Consider the following 18,733-nt stretch of genomic DNA (forward strand, 5'->3'; position numbering starts at 1 on the left):
GGACAGTTGTCAAACAGATAAGTAAATTTTTTCTTTGCTGCAGTCTTGAGAAGTAAGAGATAATATAAAGAGTGATTTCTTTGAGATATCGTGAAATATCGTGGAATGTTGTGACAGATCATTACATCTGGCAGACTCCTGTACTTTAAGTACATAACAGTGCTATACTGATGCCCAGATTCTGCTCACCATTTGACACCACAAACAGTCAGACATCCAATTTAGCTCGTGTCTGATTGCATTGTGCCATGTGTACAGAAGGTGAAATGTATTAAAAACTGTTCATCTTTGGATGCGTTCATCTGGGAATTTACTCATAAATAATTGATAACTCCCTGAAACAAAATCTCTTAATTACTCCTTGCATTTCTCACCTCATCCTTCTCGTGCTCATTGTTCCTGTAGATGCAGGGGAAGACAGAGGCACGGCTTTAATGAAGGTGTGTGTCAGCCTCCAGTGCTCCTTTCAAAGGTCACCCACCTGAGCAGGGGAAATGAAATACATGACAACAGAGAAACGTTTTATTGTCCTATGCAGGAAGGTGGCATTTCAGTGTTTTAGAGGAACCGTTTAGCTGATACATTTAAGACTCGTTTTCATTCCGTTGTAGGAGCAGTGCTTATGATGAATCACTAAATCAACGAAGTGTTTGCATCCAGTGCCCTGCAGGATGTCAAATTAGGGGCTACTTGATGTGCAGGACCAATTACAACTGTTATATTTGGGCTTGATATGTCAAGATTTTAGTGTTTTTGAGTATCCTTGCACAGTTGACTGCAGTGGAACAAGTCTTTCTGAGTAGTGGTCTCTCAGTGGAGTAGGGGTTTACTTGATTGAGCTCTTGTTTACCAGGCATTGAAGCATAACAATGAGTTTACTTTCCTGTGATAAAAAGGAAAGCCTTTCTGCTACCCGTAGACTTGATAAAGTGCATTTGATTTTTATCTAATACAATATCATTTTAATGAAAAAAGTGTCCTGATGTAAAATAAGTTCATCTTTCTGATGACTTTATTGCTTTAGAGATACTAGCCAAGTCTTTGGAGGTGCTAATACTTGCTTGCCGTTTAATAGCCCTAAATATAGCTAATGTACAAGAAATGTTCAAATAACGTAATTAAGAGAACCCTAACGAATCTTACAGCTATTTTAATGTGAGCTTTCAGGTGTTACTTGTGTTTAATTGAAAGGTGAATGCTACAAAGGTGTCATGGGCTGCTTCATCAGCCTGCTGTTTCTGAATGAGAACACTTTTATGGACTAAACTAAAGATTAAATCGAAGAGAGCTGGGACTTAAACCAGCTTTTGACTTTGGAATTTGTAGCTCAGATTCTTCCATCTTCACCTGGCAGTAATGTGCATTTGTGGTGCTATCTGGACTTGCGTCTTCCAAGTAGTACTGGTTTTGATCAAATATAATGTGAAAAAAATTCTTCCTGATATTGGAGAAAAGGCGGCCTTCGCTCCTTCTATAAACCAAAAGATTAAGCTTGCTCATAAAGGATTAGCAGAGCTCTCTTCTGTTAATTCGTAGTGGTGTAGTCAAAGTGCTTGATTCTACATCAGTGGAAAATCCATTATCGATCAATGGGAATTTTACAGCTGAAGCCAAAGGGATTAGAGGCTCATCGTTTGGAAGTGACTGGAGGAGAGAAAGAGCTGGATATGCTTGCTGTCACATGGCTGTGAGCCACCTCTGCGGTGCGGCCACCAGAAGTGGCAAAGCAAAGTCCTAGGTTGTTTCAGGCAGGCTTCTTCAATAGATGCATGAAAGGACATGGGCCAGGGCTGTGGAGGAATCTTGTTTGGGGTACTGCTGACTGTCCTTCTTACTCTCCTTTAAAAAAATAATTTCAAAATGGAAGAGAAAGTGACCTGAAGTCCTGTAGATTGTGCCTTGGTGGGGGAGAATTAATATGAAATAAGGGCCATGGTTTGAGGAGATCTGATGTCCAGGATTTAGTTAAAGCAGCGGGGAGAAACACAGGTCTGGAATTGAGGGCTGTGTGGAAGCGCTGATGCCTGTGCCTTGCTGCCACCTGGGGACATTGGGTAGAGAGGCTGATGGTTTTGAAGGTGTTGTCCTAGCGAATTACACAGCCTGCAAAAGTTTCTTCCTTTAATAAACAATTGCTGTTTTTCCTTCTGGTGGACCAATGCTCCTACTATTAGAACTCTAAGAAAACACATCCTCCCACACTACTTTAATTGAGAATGTTCATGAAGCACATTCCTAAATGTAATTTTGCTTTCCTTTTGAATGCTGAGTGTAGTTAAAAAGTAGCTCTGATCCAGAGTCCAGTGTTGGATGAAAGCAAGGCCAGCCCTTATTTCTGCTGCAGCATTTGGCATGTATGTTCCCACGGATGGTACCTAATACATCACAGGATAATGTTCAGTGCAAAAATTGGATTTCTTATGATGATTTGGTAAATGTAAATGTATTGTTTTTATCTGTCATAATAGGCAAGATTGTGTCATTTAGCATGGCAATTACAGAGATTAAATTAATTTCATTTTCCTTTATTCTTATTAAATGCAAAATAATTGAGCTCACATCATAGGAGGTTGGGACTCTGCTGTTTGTAGCTTCATCATTTATTAATCTAACACATTAGATGAGAAGCTTTATAGATTTGCTTGCCTAAGGAGAAAGGAGAGGAAGACAGATAAAGGCCAGACTGGATCTGTGTATTCCGTCTTGCACTTTGAGATACTGTCAAACAGTTGCTTCATTTTTAGTATGGTTTTGTAAGAAAGAGCACTTCCCCCAGAATGGCTAATTGTGTCCTAGTGCTTAATCAGTCTGAGTACGCTGAGATTTGGACAGACAAAGTTGCTTGTGCAGTTCTTTCACCCCCTCAGCACGCTGCTGGTATAGAGATGTAGAGTTGTAAACGGGCAGGGAAAATAAAATACAGATGAGAATGCTGTAAAAAGGTATGTTTTGTACTATCTTGGCCATCTTAATTGGCTGTCCTAGTTATGGAGGGAAGCCAGAAGATAGTGTTGCAGTAATCAGCTCAGAAGTGACAGAAGCGCTCTTTCTTACCTTGATGTAGCCGGAGGGGGGCTGGAAATTAGACATTTGTCTCTGCAGCTCCATGTAGGCCCAGCTCTGCCAGGCACAGATTAGTAAAATAAATCCCTCATGTTCATATTTAAGTGGAAAGTATAAAGAACATTTTCTGCCTTTTTTTTTTTTCTTTTTTAATTTGTCGTTTGCTGGCTGGTACAGTGACCTCCATTTCATGACTCTTGTGATGTGACTTGTCACAGAGCTTTCCTGTGGTGATTAATTCATCGCACTGGGGAGTAGTGGCATGTGACATTATGCATGGGAGCTTAGGTAAACAGTTACCTATAGAACATCAGTGATGAACCTTTACTTAAACGTTATCTATTAATGCAGTTTATTGCTATTTTTTTACATGATTTTCATGCCTGTTTGTTTTCTCTCTCATTTGTGTCCATGGTATTCAAATGGCATGCATACCTATCAGCACCGTTTAGTGTTGCCAGTGTAGCTGGTTTGGAACAAGAGTACCTAGCAACTAAGGGCATGAAATTTACCATTATACTGGGAAAGGGCTTTGCACTAATTATGCGGAGGTATGGCACAGCAGTTTAGTCTTCCAGAGTATCTTAGTGGACGGTCTGTCCAATCTTTTAAATTGCCGTTCCAGTCAATTGTATTGACTGAAGTGAAAGCACGAATTAATTTTTCTCTCCATTCCCGACATTAAGATTTCATTTCATGCTCTTGATTTATATTTCAGTATTAGTTGTGTATTTTGATTTCTGTGAGTGAACTCTGAAGCCCTTCCTCTCATCAGAGCCCACCTTTAATTCATTTAACAAGTCTGTCTCATTTCTGAGCAGCCCCTACATGAGGAACTGTTTCATATTAACAGATAACTTGTATTGGAAAAAGTGATGTCTGTATCCGGTTATGAGTATTAGTGTGAACTCTAACCAGGTAGTATGAACTGATGGATGTTGGTTTCCAGGTGACTCTGTTAGCATCTTCCTCAACAAGTCTGGTGACACAGTCCTAGAGAAGTGCAGGAGAAAGCAAACTAGCCTACAAAAGCAGAGGATCGATTTCCCCAACAATGAGAAGTAGTTATTGTGAGGAAATTGTTTACTGCAGGCAGATAGCCGATAACTCAGTGTTTCGTCAGCATTCAGACATGGTACATGCACTGCGTGGTGCATTTCATTCCTGGACACACTAGCATCAGTAGATTCAGTTGGCAGCTTCCAGGAACAGCTGGGTTGGGCTGGCAGGAGAGATCCAACCTGTGGAACACATGATGGGCCTTCAAGCTCTTGTATGGACAACCAAGGGTAGCCTTACCAGAGCTGCCTGGCTTCTACCACCTCCAGAGATGTTGGCAAGGTCCAACTTGGTCCTCTCTGCTTTTATTTCTGGAGGGAGATGGGCTGGGGATTTCATTGTCAGCCATGGAGCACAGGGCCAGGAAGCACCAGAGCTGTCCATAGTGTGAGGAGCTGGGGGGAATCACCTGGGCTACTGAGCCTCGGAGTTACAGGCCTCATTTGTTGTCAGAGGAGCCTGGAAATGCTGGGTTGGTTTTTGTCAGCTCTTTGCTTCTCCCAGCTGTGGGTGTTACTGAAATTGGAAATTGAAAGTGGTAAAATTAGCAGCGGTTATCAGTTTTGATCAAGAATATTTTAGTCAGAGTAGACAGTTGCAAGCGTTTTCTGAAAACTTGTGTTCAGAACAGGACAGAAATGACATTTTGCAAGTGCTGTGATTCCATAGAGCAAGAACCTCCAAGGCTTTGCAGCTTCTGTGTTCCACACAGCAACAGGCATGCTCTTGTTTCATGGAGCAGTAGTATTTTCTGTATTGTCTATTAGCTTGTGTATTTAATTACGCTGATGCTTAAAAAAAAGTAGCAGGTAGTTTATATAGGGAGAGAGAAGCCTGGCTTCCAGTGACTCTATGGCTTGGCTCCAGCTGGTCATCGCTGCGTCCAGTGGACATCAACTTCAGCTGTGTTATTGAGAGTAGCCAGGTGTTGTCACACAACCAACATTTAAGCATGTGGGAATGACTTGGGAATGAGGGAAGGTGCAGAGTTATGCATCTGGTGAGAAACAGCCCCGGGCACCAGCTGGACAGCAGTTTTGCAGAAGAGGATGTGGAAGTTCTATTTGAACTAATATTGAACATGAGCCTGCAGTGTGCCCTTGAGACTAAGAATTGGTATCCTGTTTGTGTTCGGCCAAATGTTGTGAATGGGTCAAGGGAAGCGATCCTTCCCTTCTGCTCAGCACTGATGAGACCACACCTGGAGTGCTGCATCCAGTTCTGAGCTCCCCAGTACAAGGGATCTGGATGTGCTGGGAAGAAAGACTTAGTGAAGGACCACGAAGATGATTAAGGATCTGGGAAGCACCCATCCTGTGAGGGGAGGCTGAGAGAGCCAGACCTGTTCATCTTGGAGAAGAGGAGGCTCATCAGGGATCTCATCAGTGTCCTTAAGGGACCCTCCTGAAGGGAGGGTGCCAAGAGGATGGAGCCAGACTCTGTTCAGTAGTGCCCAGTTCCAGAGCAAGAGGCAGGGAGCATGAACTGGAACACAGAAGGCTTCCTCTGACCACCAGGAAGCACTTGTTTACTGTATGGGAGACTGGCACAGAGAGGCTGTGGATTCTCCTTGGACATCTTTATTAGCTGTGTGGACATGGCCCTCAGCCCCTGTGCTGGGTGTCCCTGCTGGAGCAGGGGTTGGGCCAGAAGGACCCAGAGGCCCCTGCCAACTTCATCCATCCTGTGGTTGTGTGACCAGACCAACTGCACTTGAAAGCAGCTGTGCTGGATGAGTGGCAGAAACACCTCTATGCCATCTTCCGTGCAGAGAGAATGTTTTTAAAGAGAGCCTGTTCTTAAATAACAGTTCCCTATTTTGTCCTTTAAAGAACTTGAAGATAGTTCTCCACTTGCCCAGAAAAGGTTATCAATACATTCTAGGTACCTCATGTCTGCTCCTCAGTTCAGTTCTGCTTTTTCAACCTCAGTTTATGAAACAGAAACTCTTGCATGTCAACACTGGTCTGTTCAGCAGGGAAGCTGCTTGTCGTTTTCTCCCGTTCCTGCAGGATGTAAACAAAAGAAATTTTTTCATCCCCGCTATGACCACATATGTGAAAAAATAAACAGAAATCTCATTCTTAGCAGTGACTCGAGTCTGTAAATGTTAGACAAATAATGTTTATTGTGCAAGTCACTTGCTTGGCTTTTTTTTAAAGCCCAGTTTGTAGTAGCTGTGTTTGTGCAGCCAGCATCGTGTCACATTTGTCTCCAAAGAATGATAAACTAGGTGGTGAGCTTGGCTGTCGTGCTGATAGCCCGTAAGCAGTATCATAGGCAAGATGCAAGGCAGGAGACTTGTATCAATACAGGCCTACAGAGAGTGTTTTTGTTGTAAAACACAAAGGTGTGCCACTGAGTTTGTTTCTTCGTTCTGACAGAGATAACAGCAGCCTGGAAACAAAGCATTCAAACTGTGCAGCTTTTTATGCAAGTGGAAGCCATGGAACCATTATTGGTGACCTTAGCTTTTTCATTTTGTTTTGCAAGCTAATTGTATATTAATTTCAGGCATAGCTTTAATCTTTGTCACTAGGGTAGCAGCAGTGGAGTTACCCTTTGACTATTGATTTCCCATTTGTTTTTATCCCCTGACTCTCCATTTGCAGAATAAAGACTGAAACATATTTATTTTTTCATATTCATTTATTTCCTACTTGGAATTGTTCAAGTTTGCAAACAGACCGATCTTGGATGTATCAATGCTGTCTTCTCAGTGCAAATAGGATTGTTCAAGTGTGATCCTTGGTGACTGTGGAAGGCTTTGCAGGTCAGGGGTGAAGTTGTTTGAGGCAGAAGAGGAGCGGTCTTAACATTACTAGGAGAGTGGTGAGGTCCTGGAACAGGCTGCCCAGGGACACTGTGGATGCCCCATCCTTGGAGGTGTTCAAGGCCAGGCTGGATGGGGCCCTGGGCAATCTGATCTAGTAAATGTGGAAGTTTAGTGGCCCTGCCAGGCAGGGGGGTTGGAGCTTCATGATCCTTGAGGTCCCTTCCAACCCAGGTCATTCTGTGATTCTGTAGACATGAGGTGTTTGATTTTCCTGAAGGAGAAGGAGAGTTGCCATTTTAGAAAAGGATGGAATTTAAGCCTTTACCGAGTTCTCCTCAGATTAAACAGACGCACCATGAACCATTTCAGTTCTGGTTGTACTTGCAATATCAGAGACTTCAAAAGAGAAGCAACTGCATATGTAATTTGCTAGCTAAGACCTCATGAGTGGCAAAATGGGTGACATTTCCTTCTTCATCAAGATCTAAACTGCAGAGTGGATGTGGACTTGAGTAGGAACCATTTTAACTAATGGAGGGACAGACTTTCCTTCCTATGGAAAATAGATATAGTTCTTTGGCTTTGGTACCTAGAGCCTGTGGTGCGGGAAGAAATAATGTTCAGCAGGATTAGAGCTTACATGGCATTTGAAGTCATTTTAACATGTTTAGAACAGTTAAGAAAGTAATCATGTCGGTGGTGGTTTGGTTTGGTTGTTTTTTTTAAGCTGCAAAGGTTGACAAGCCAAAGCATACATGAGCAATAGCTGTTGGGGAGATTTATTTCCATAATAACTAAAATGTGGATTTCTTAACACTTTGGGATTTGCATTTTGATACTCTGCTGTGGCTTCAAAGGGATTGTGCATACAAACTCGGTGTGCAGTGGTGGTTGCATGTGTGAAATGACATTTGGTGCAACGTTTGCTCTTTATTACATAAGAAGGCGGCTTGTTTCTGGTTTCATTGATGTAAAAAAAAAGGTGCACTCCTAAAGTTGAGAAGTTTAATGGTGTTTTCCCTCTCTTCATTGCTGTAAATTGATAAGTAATATCTGAAGATAATAAGAAAATAAACCAGTTTGTTTCTTTTTATGTTTTATTTGCCTCAGGGAGCTAGGAGATATGGTTTAGGGGTTTTCTGTAGGTATGGTGGAGGGAGGACGGTTGGACTAGATGATCTTATAGGTCCTTTCCAACCTTGTGATTCTGTGATTACTGCACATGTGATATGAACAGCAAATTCAAGAATTGCACTTGTGTTACCCTTACGAAAAATTGCTTTTTGTTATATGATGGAAATACACACCAACACTTCAAAGAATCTCAGAAAAGGTCTGAGATACAGTGCTTGCATGTCCATCTTTTAGCTTTTAGGGCTTTTTAGAAACTGAAATACCTTTCCATGCACAAACAAAAGGAAACTAGTTGAAAACAGGATAATGTCAGGAGAGGGAAAATTAATATCCTCAGGCTTGACATGGGAGGCTGCTTGGGCACATTGTATAAGTCATGTAAGGCATCTGCATCAGAATGTAAGCAGGCGGAAAGGGTGGTCTGCTGAAAGCACAGAAGTTAGGAGTTATTCAGACTACAAAGCATATGGATATCTGCCCCTAATGAATCCAACAGAAAACAACTGGACTGTGTTGGGTCACATACAAACTGAATACCAAGATCTTAAAAGGACTCTGAAGGGCAGAGAGTGCAGTGTAAAAGTAAATGATAAACTGCTCATGTATCAGAAAGTGGGTAGCACTGGTTGGCACGTAGGATGATTGGGCAGCTGAAAGCACATTTAGAAAAACTTAGTTACATTATGTATTATAGAGGGAATGGAATGGACAGATGCTTCACTGAGTGATGAAGATGAGAAGGTGTCATTTGCTGAGAGCAACAGGCAAACTGAGTACAGAAATGCCACTGCACGTCTCACAGAGTGTAGCTCGTGCTCAGAGGAGGTGGCATTGCTGGCAGAAAGCATGCTGCATGCCACAGTGCTGCCGCTGGGACTTGTGAATCTCCATGCTGCCTTTTGGGGATTTCACTTAAAAGAAGATGGAAACTGGCAGAAAGCAAGCAGTGATTTTGAATTGCAGTGATGGTCCTGAGAGGGTGAGAGCTCCCCAGGGAGCAGTTTCTCTCCTTAGCACACTCCAGGTCACTTCTTTTGCCTTCTCCTTTCCTCTTATGGGGTGAGCACAGCCATCCTGCAGTGATGTTCGCAAGCCTGTAACTAACTTTACTGTGCAAGTCCACCCTTCCCCAGAATTAGCGTTCTGTTGATAAATGCTCATCTTCAGCTTCTCCTGGATTTGTGAAAGTGGGGGAAAAAAAAATAATGGAAAAAAATCGTCAGTTAGCCTTTTGGATATTTCATGAGATAACTGTATTATTTATAAATAATGTATGACTTTGAAGCTACATTCTTTTTCTCTCCAGATGATATGTCTTGTATAACCGAATGGTATGATTTACCTTAAATTGCCCATCCGACATGCATCACAAATCTCTGCGCACCACTCTTTCTTTTCTCCTGTATGGCCTTCACTTGTGGATAGGAAATTTGCATAAGATGATTTCTTCATGTAAATGCGATCAGGCCGAGGCTCCAGCGTCTTGTTATAACATATGTACCAATTCCCTTGAATTGGGTTAGCATCTACCTCGGTAATTGAATCTATTTGTTAGTTGCTGTAGTTCTCAGAATTAGCGCCAAGCAGAATGCGTGCTCTTTGGTGTTTTTGCTGCAGCCTTCACATTCTTGTCTTATCCGAGGACTTTATTTAAATGAAACACAAGACAGAGCAGGAAGGGGTCCTTGCTGAAGCTGCCTCTGGCTCCTGCCCAAGTGGCTTCAGGGGTTGCCCCTCGCCTTATCTCCACTGGCCCTGACCAGGCAGCTGGCCCCAGAGCAATTAAAAAGGTGGGGAGATAAGGGTCCATATCATCTAAGCAGTGACACGGAGCCCTTCAGCAGAAGAAGAGCACTGGAAGCTGCATTTAATCTCTAGGAGATAAGGAAGCACTGAACAATATGTTGAATCTGATCAGAGTTGTGTGACAATATGTTTTGGGAGTAACTCTCTTTAAATGCAAAGCTGGTGGTAGAAGTCCTGAGCAGGTACAGTGATAAGAAAAGTCATGGTAAATGTATCCAGGATTGGCCAAATCTTGCTCTGGCAGCAGCCTTGGGAACTGCATTGAGTGACTACTCAGAAGTGCTCTTCAGTGGGGATTGATGCCATTTTCTTTTTCCTGGTTTGAGGTAAAAGCTTCTTCCTAACCTTGAGCACACCCTCACTGAATCCCCACTGTTGCAAACTGCACGATTTTGATTCTCTGCTGTTGATTTGGAAAGGAAGAGGTTGATCAGAAGGGAGCTGACGTTTGTCTGAGGAACTCGGAGCAACAAAATACTGGTAGTTTGGCACAGGGTCAGTTTGAGTTCAGCTTTGCCTGTTTTATCTGTCTGTGCAGGTGCACATGCAGCCTGCGTTCAGCAAGGGAACTGAGCTGAACCTGATGCTGAGGTGGTTGGATCTTGGTTCATGTGTCATTGCTCCCACAGTAACACAGGTGGCTCTTCCTGAAGCCTCCTCTGGTCTAGAGATGGTCTTGCAAGAGCAGGGCCTGTATTTGTGCCGAGGTGCCCTGTTGTAACCACCTTTGAGTCTGGGTAGTCCAGAAACTGAACAGCATTACACTGGTCCTGCTGGTTTTAGCCCTGCCTTTGTATAGCATGGAGCATTCTTGGTTTTTTGATTTCTGTTTTTATTGTTTGCTTGTTTGTTTTTACACCAGTCACTGGTTTTGGCAGAAGCTCTTAATCTATGGTCTCTCCTTCCATGTTCAGTTTGTTTTCTTTCTGTTCTTCTAGTTCCTTGTATAGCCGTCCCTCCCCAGCTTCTGTGATCTTGCTCTCACCTCCTTGTCTCTCCTTCACCTGAAGCATGAATAAATGAGATAATGAGACACAGGCCAGTCATCCCAATTACTCTGTGTATGAATGCATATGTATGTTCTTACATCTCTCTCATCTCTCATCTTTCTGTCTTTTTATAGAGCAGTCCCTGGAGGATGGGATTATCTTTTGGTCTGTATCTGGCATGTTGCAGTATGAATAGAATTGACTAATGGTCATATTTATAATATATATGTGTTATAATATAATACATACTTTGAAAAGCTGGAACTGCAGTGTTCATCTGGGCTAGTACTGCCCAGCGCATTACCATGAAACCTTAGCTAGTCATCACTGTCAAGTGTTTTCCTGCATCCAGAAAACACATCCTGCATCCACCCTTTACAGAAAGGGTGGTTAGGTACTGGAATGGGCTCCCCAGGGAGGTGGTTGAATCGCCATCCCTGGATGTGTTTAAGAGCCGTTTGGATGTGGTACTCAGGGATATGATTTAGCAGAGGTTGGTTTTTTGTTGTTGTTTTTTTTTTTTTTTTTTTTTTTTAGAGATGGGGTACTGGTTAGGCTGCGGTTGGACTTGATGATCTTCAAGGTCTTTTCCAACCTGGATAATTCTATGATTCTATGATTCTATCCAATTTGTGATTATAGAGTTCTAATTTTTGAAGTCAGCAGGGCAGATAAAATGGTGTCAATACAGCTTCTAATAATTACGTGGTGCATTTTATATTGATGCTAATTGTGTTCTGAGTAAAAGTACATGGGAAAGATGTGATAATGTAAGTAATGGTGATAACATTTTGGTCAGGTGTGTAGTAGATGCAGAAATTTGCAAGTAATTTTTTTTTTTTGAAGGGTTCTCTATCTTTCTGTAATGACCAGATAGATAATATGAACTTGACAGATCCAACATGCTAATGAATGCCTTCCAGCTTTTAAGAGGGACAGAAATTTCAGTTATACGCTGAACAAGATTCTGCTTTGATAGTGTGATAAAGCATGCAATACTTCGCTGTCTTGCACTTCCGTAAACATCCATGAATATATCCCTGGTCTGTCAATAAAGAAAATAATGTAGATGAATCTGAATCTACTTCAGGAGTACTCAAATGGCTATTGATGGCTTAGGAATGCTGGGTTATCAATAGTGGATGAACTGTTTTGCTGTTGTCTGACACTTTATAGGGGTGTCTCATGAATCGTTTTCAGATAAAAGGTAAATGTTCTTGCTGTCCAATTTTGCTCCTCTTAAATTGCTGCATTTTTCAGCTTTGTCTGCACATTTCCTGAAACGGTGCTCCCTTGGCAGAGGTGCAGGATATTTTCTTACTGAGATGCCTTTTTTTGAACTGGCTCTGAATTGTGTTGCTTGATTAAAGGCAAGTCTGCTGAGATCTGAGCACGCAATGATCATCTGCTGTGCTCTGTGCTCCACAGACAGCTCAGCTCTGGGCTGGGCTGTGCATTTAGGAGGAAGGTAAAGAGAAGGGTGTTTGGATAACATCCTTAAATGTACCACATACTCTTGATGTCTTGCAATTGGGTGTGGAATAATGGGCAGGAGGGCACGTTGAGTATGATGCCACTAGCCATTTCATTTGTTGTACCTCACTGTATCTCATTTATGGGGGAATAATTTGCAGCCCAAAAACTCCCCTGTGACGGAGGAAGTTCTTTCTAGTATACATTTTCTTTCAAAATGCAGTGGGAGATTTATGTAGAGGGCCACAGAGAGCTCTGGTCTCTTATCTTTATTGCTATCGCGTGGGGCCTGTGTAGGTAAAGGAGCAGCTGAGGGTGGCACCTCAGCTGTTAGATGAAGACGTGGGGAGAAATAACAACCAAAAAAATAGCAATAGAAGCTGCAGCAACAATTCCTGACTCTGAGCAAAGTAATCTAATCCACAGTTAATGTAAAACGCTCCTGAAATCACCACAGCCTTTGTTTATTTTCTCATGCCTTGTTGGAGAACACTCTGCAGGATGTGGGGGGAGTCGTAGGAGAATGAGCCCATTCTGTTGGATTTATTCTGAAAGCAGAAAAATGAGATGAAGCTCATGCATTCTCCTGTTCTTGTTTTGAGTTGTGCAGAGGAAACGCTTGCCAGGCCCTTTCTGGACCTTAAGTTTTGGTCTGCAGCTGAGGGGAGGGCTGAGGGATGGGGTGGTGCCTGGAGCTGTGAGGGCAGTTTAGGCCCAGAAGTTAATGGACAGTGAAGGAAGGAGGTGTAACACAAGGAAATCAACTCTTAATGTTTTTGACCAGTTGGAATACTGTTGCTTTTTCTCTTGCCTTTCCTGTCATTCCCCACATTCCCCCTACCCTTTAGGATCTCCTCTTGAATTGACTCTAGCCAATTATACAAAATTAGGCTTCATTACGTGAAATTAGACTTTACTGGAATGACTGCATCACAGAGTGGTGAGATCTCCCCCCTCATCATTTCTCCAGAAGCTGAAGAGGCTGCTGTTGACATCTAACTGTATTGCTGAGTTGCTTTAAAAACTGCTTCTGTGCTGGGTCATGGGAAAGGTTTCCAGTGCAGTATTTTTCCCCTGATGCATCTATAACTCTAGCAGCAGCCATCAGCAGCGCTGCTACCTTCACTTTTTCAATAAAGAAATAAATCTCAGTCATTTTTCCTGGGCTCTGTGTGCCAGTTCCATGAATTAAAATTCACAAAGAGAATACAGCACGAGGAGGGGTGGTTGTGTACTTACTTGGTTGCCATGGCAATAATTAAGGGCACACTTATACCAGTGGACCCAGGAGCACTCAGATCTGGGCATGCTGTATGCGTGACCCATCAGGATGAGACTGGGGTGGTGTTTCCCCCTTTCCTTCTGTCCTTCCCTTCAGTGTAGTGAGGTTTCTCCAGGGACAGCATGTAGAAACAGGGCCCGCCTGGTGTCTCCTGGGGAGCAAGGACTCAGGGGACCCTCGAGCCACCGGCATACCTAAATAAGAAAGTTTGAACAAGATCTGCAGCTAATATAAATTGGTATAGAATTGTTAACAGGAACAGTGCACAAGCATGTCATCGTTTGGAAGAACCATACTACAGCTCCATTAAATTATGCTATTACATTACGACAAGTCTATTATATTTTCTCATGTTTTGTGCTCTTGCTGCCAGCTATGCTGAGAAATGCGTTAAAGCAGAAAATATGTTCCAGACCAATTGTCTCTAGAACAGCTGTTTGTACTTCCCTCTGTAGCCACTGTTCCTCTTTTAGTCAGCTGTACATTTCCTCTTTTACCCCAGATGGACTTACATTGCCTCCCTGTCATTCACTTGACACTCTCTTCTTGCCAGTCCCTCATCCAGCCTCTCAGGTCTCACTTGCTGCCTTCTTTGCTCTGTCCTCCTGCATCCACGTGGTTCCCAGTCTTCTTTTTTACCCATTTTTTAATCCTTAGCTTTTGCCTCTATTAACTGACTCTTAACCCTCTTTCTTGCCTCCATCACCCTGCTTTTCTCCCTGTCTTGGCACCCAAATTTCCTTGCCATTCATCTGTCATCTTCCCCGCACATGTCTGGATGAGCTCTGAGGTATGGTTTAGTGGTTTGCTGTAGCTACGGTAATGGGAGGATGGTTGGACTAGATGATCTTGTAGGTCCTTTCCTACCTTGTGGTTCTATGATTCTCAGTCCCAAATTTCCCCATTTCATTACTCTTCTGTTTTTTGTTTTGTTTTGTTTGCTCTTTTCACAGTATTGCATCTTTCCCATTTTGGGGTGCAGTAAAAGCATCTCTCTGACAAAAAGCTTTTTCCTGTTTCATGTCAAGGCTGATTCAAATATTAGAGGTACTAAAGCTTTTCAGAGAAAAAGGATGCCAAGACCTTTTCACTTGGGCAGGGGTAGGCGCATTTTTCTTTGGCTTTATTTTCAGAAATATAAGCATTGCATTAACGGAGATACCGAAAATGAAGTTTAGCACATGGCTGCATATTTAAACAGTTGAAAATGGCTCTGAAAAAGCAAAGTGCCAGTCAGCTTTAGTAAGCAGTGCTGCTGCCAACCTCACCTGTTACTCATCATCAGCAAATACCATTACTGTCTTCCAAGTGCTTTTTCTCAGCATGCTGGCAAATACATACTCCTGGAAAATCGTATTGATATCGTATTGATGCTGCAAATTTCGCAAGGCTCTCCTTAAGAGTCAGTTGTACAGGGAGGAGGAGCTGGGTGAGTAGTGAACTGCTGCCTACCTCGGCATCTTGGAAGAGGACATTTGGGAGTGAGAGCCCTGCTTTGGTGGTGGGCATTTTTTGGGAGTCATACACACACACACACACACACACACATACATACATATATACAATCCTTTCTCCAAAACTAGTTCTGTATAAGTAAAGACATCTCATAAATTGCAGTAGCCTTTATCACCCTAGCTTTTCATTTTTACAGAGGTGTCAGATTGGAATGCTGGTATCCAGAAGACAGCTGGCAATACTGCATAACATTTGCAACTGTTGAAGTAGTGGTGGGGATGCTTCATGAGGAAATTCAGAGAGCAGTTCCACCAACCTTGTATTGTCTAAGGTCTGTCCCGACCCCCAGTGGGTTAATAAAAATCATTCTTTCATACTGGGGAAAAAAAATGGAAGAGAAAATGAGCTGCGTAAGATTTGTCTGTGACATTTAAAGTCTAAGTCTGTGTTTGCGTAATTTATCTTTGGGTATTTGCAGGAGGGAGAGCAGGAGAATATGAATGAGAGCATCTCAATTGTGTCTGAACTTTCTGATAGATGAAGAGAATTTCTGGTGCCTCCATCTGGCTAGAAGGTCTATGTATGTGATCTCTTCTCCGGCAGATGGAAGATAACACTAAGAAGAGTCCTTTGATTATCAAAGCATGGGAATGACTCCAGTGCAGTATCACCCTGAGACATCTCTTTCTTTCAGAGTGACAAGTGATGCTGAGATGTTAGAGAGAGCTGATTTCTTCCTGCTGCACTGAACATGTGTATGCCAGATTTTCTTTGGCAATATTAAACCTATGCACCTTGCCTGTCTCTTGATGGTGAGGAAAGCAATGAAAATACAGGGTATCTATGTAGATAGCATAGCGAGTATAAAGAGACTGAACAAAGAGGTTGTATTTATCCCCTTCATTAACATAGAACAATATATGTTTCTTTTACAAAAGTGCCTAGTTTCTTGGAGTTTCTGTGAACTGCATTTTGAAATGCATAAAGAATGATTAGACTGACATTAATTGAAGTCTTTCTTTGAACATGGAGGTTCTTTCTCCAAGAACGTAGCAATTTTTTCCCCTACTGTTTTTGGCTTTCTATCATCACATCTGCAACGTCCCACTGAGTATTATCATATGTCTGTCAAGATTTCATCTTGCAACATGCAGTGTTGCAAATGAACCTACTGCAGTCTTGCATTCAGACCTTTCCAATCCTGGAGCGAGGTTACCTTCCCCATCTACCCTGCCCTAGTGAGGTTGCATCTGGAGTACTGTGTTCAGTTCTGGGCTCCCCAGTTTGAGAAAGATGGGGAACTTCTAGAGAGAATCCAGTGGAGGGCCATGAAGATGATTAAGGGCCTGGAGCATCTCACTTATGAGGAAAGGCTGAGAGACCTGGGACTGGTCAGCCTGGAGAAGAGAAGATTGAGAAGGGATCTTATAAATATGTACTGGGTGGGAGTCAAGTGGAGGGGCCCAGGCTTTTTTCAGTGGTCCCCAGCAAGAGAACAAGAGGCAATGGACAAACTGAAACATAAGAACTTTCATATGAACATAAGGAAGAACTTATTTGAGAGTGACATAACACTGGAATAAGGTACAAAGATTGAGGAGTTTTCTTCTCTGGAGATACTTAAAACCCTCCTAGATGCTTTCCTCTGTACTCCGATATAAGGGAACCTGCTTTACAAGGGAGATTGAACTACATCATCTCCAGAGGTCTCTTCCAGCCACTTTATTTCTCTAATTCTGTAATTTTTAACAACAACATTCAGCTTGTTCTTGCGAGTATCTGAAGATAATTAATGGAGCCTTCTGTTAATTGCATGCCACTTCAGTGTCAGAAGGCGTCTGTGAGTATCAGTGCTTGCTTGGAGGTAGAAAGGAGTAGGCAGCCATGGGAGCTGTGCTTCAGCAGAATTTCCTCTGGTGTCTGAGATATGTGCTGGAGAAGACAGCCTCTACCCTTTTCTACCCATATTGGCCTCTGTTTTCACTCCCCTTGCTCTGGCGGCAGTTAGGAGTTGCTTGAGGTAGCCCCTTCCTACACACAGATTATGCCTTTCTCAGCTTACCCATACCAAATCATTGCAGTTTGGAGTAGAGAGTTAGTGGTCTGAGCTACACCTCCAGCCAAACTAATAAAGATGTATATAGATCATCTTTGGTGATGAGAATTTTTATGAAAAATGTCTGCCCGTATGACTCATATGAGAAGGATGTGGAGCAGAGTCCAGAGGAGGGCCACTAAGATGATCAGAGAGCTGGAGCACCTCTCCTGTGATGAAAGGTTGAGTGTGTTGGACTTGCTTAGCTTGGAGGAGAGAAGGCTCCGGGGAGACCTAAATGTGGCCTTTCAGTACTTGAAAGAAAGCAGGAGGGGAACCAACTTTTTATGCAGGTAGATAGTGATAGGACTAGGGGGAATGGATTTAAACTGAAAGAGGGAAGTTTTAGGTTAGATGTTAGGAAGAAGTTCTTCATTCAGAGGGTGGTGAGACACAGGCTGCCCACAGTAGCTGTGGATACCCATCCCCGGAAGCGTTCAAGGCCAGGCTTGATGGGTTCCTGGGCAGTATGACCTAGTGGCTGGCAATCCTGCCCATGGCACAGGGGTTGGAACTGCATGATCTTTAAGGTCCTGTCCAACCTATGCCTTTCTGTAATTTTGTGACTCTTTATGGATGACTTTGCCTCTTCTACCACCTGACTACTGTGGTGCCATATGTGACATTAATTTATATTTCTGCAAGCAGTCAGTGCTTAATTCTTCAGAAATCTGAGGTGTCTTATGTGTTATGGACAGGTTTACTCTCCGTGAAGCTTCTTTGCACCATTCACAGGTACATCCTGATATTGAGCTGTTTCATTTCACTTCTTGTGCCATCCTGCTTTTCAACATGAGATCCTTAATTGTAGTTCATGGCTTGTCTGCAGGAAATGCCATTACATGGAGTTCACTTTTGGCCATTCAGTATCTCAGCACTTGCCACTGCTGGGCAGTACAGACCTGACACTGTAAACACCCGAGGTTTTGAATGTCAGACCCCAAGATCCTGTTATAAAGAGATGGGGACATCAGCTGGGTTGCTTTACAAACTTTACTTAAAATGTTGCCTACTTTTTGACTTTTTGTTTATTTGTTTTATGGCAATATTTATAAGGCCTTTCCTGCTATAACTTTCATAAACTTAGCTTTCTGGTTTTACTCTTGACAGGGATTGTGTTACTGGCATGTGATTAATACTTAGTACATGTAGCAGAGTTTCTTGAACGCATTTCTTTTGGCAGTATCCCTGATTTTTTCTTTGCTATTCATGTTGTCCCCCAAGATGCTGTCTGATTTTTGTCTTGGCATAACATTCGTTTTGATTTTGTAGCTGATAGCATTGTTATTTTATCAAATAACGTGATAAATTGTTACAGCTATCCTGCCTAGCAGCCAAAGCAATGATGCTTTCTAATGGCACACTTTACCTCTGCTGCGTTATCGCTGCCCATTTCATTATTTGCACGTTGATTACAGCTATGCTTCTCAAGGGCTATGAAATATTCAGCAGCGTGGAGTAGTTCAAGTGCATCACAGTCCTCACAACCAGACACCTGCCCTCAAAGGCAGGGAGGAACCAAAACCTTGGCTGATTTAAAACTGGTGTAAAAAATCCTGCTTTGCTTTAGCTTTCCCTGCACCGCTGGCTGGAGATGCACG

General features: G+C 42.7%; 1 protein-coding gene across 1 annotated transcript in view; it reads left to right on the forward strand.

Moving 5' to 3' along the window:
* The window catches only part of PAG1 (phosphoprotein membrane anchor with glycosphingolipid microdomains 1), a 103,149-nt gene that overhangs the window by 5,951 nt on the left and 78,465 nt on the right, over window positions 1-18,733 (forward strand). The gene's annotated exons all lie outside the window — the stretch shown is intronic.

Source organism: Excalfactoria chinensis, chromosome 2 (assembly GCF_039878825.1).
Source record: "Excalfactoria chinensis isolate bCotChi1 chromosome 2, bCotChi1.hap2, whole genome shotgun sequence".
Taxonomy (NCBI): Eukaryota; Metazoa; Chordata; class Aves; order Galliformes; family Phasianidae; genus Excalfactoria; species Excalfactoria chinensis.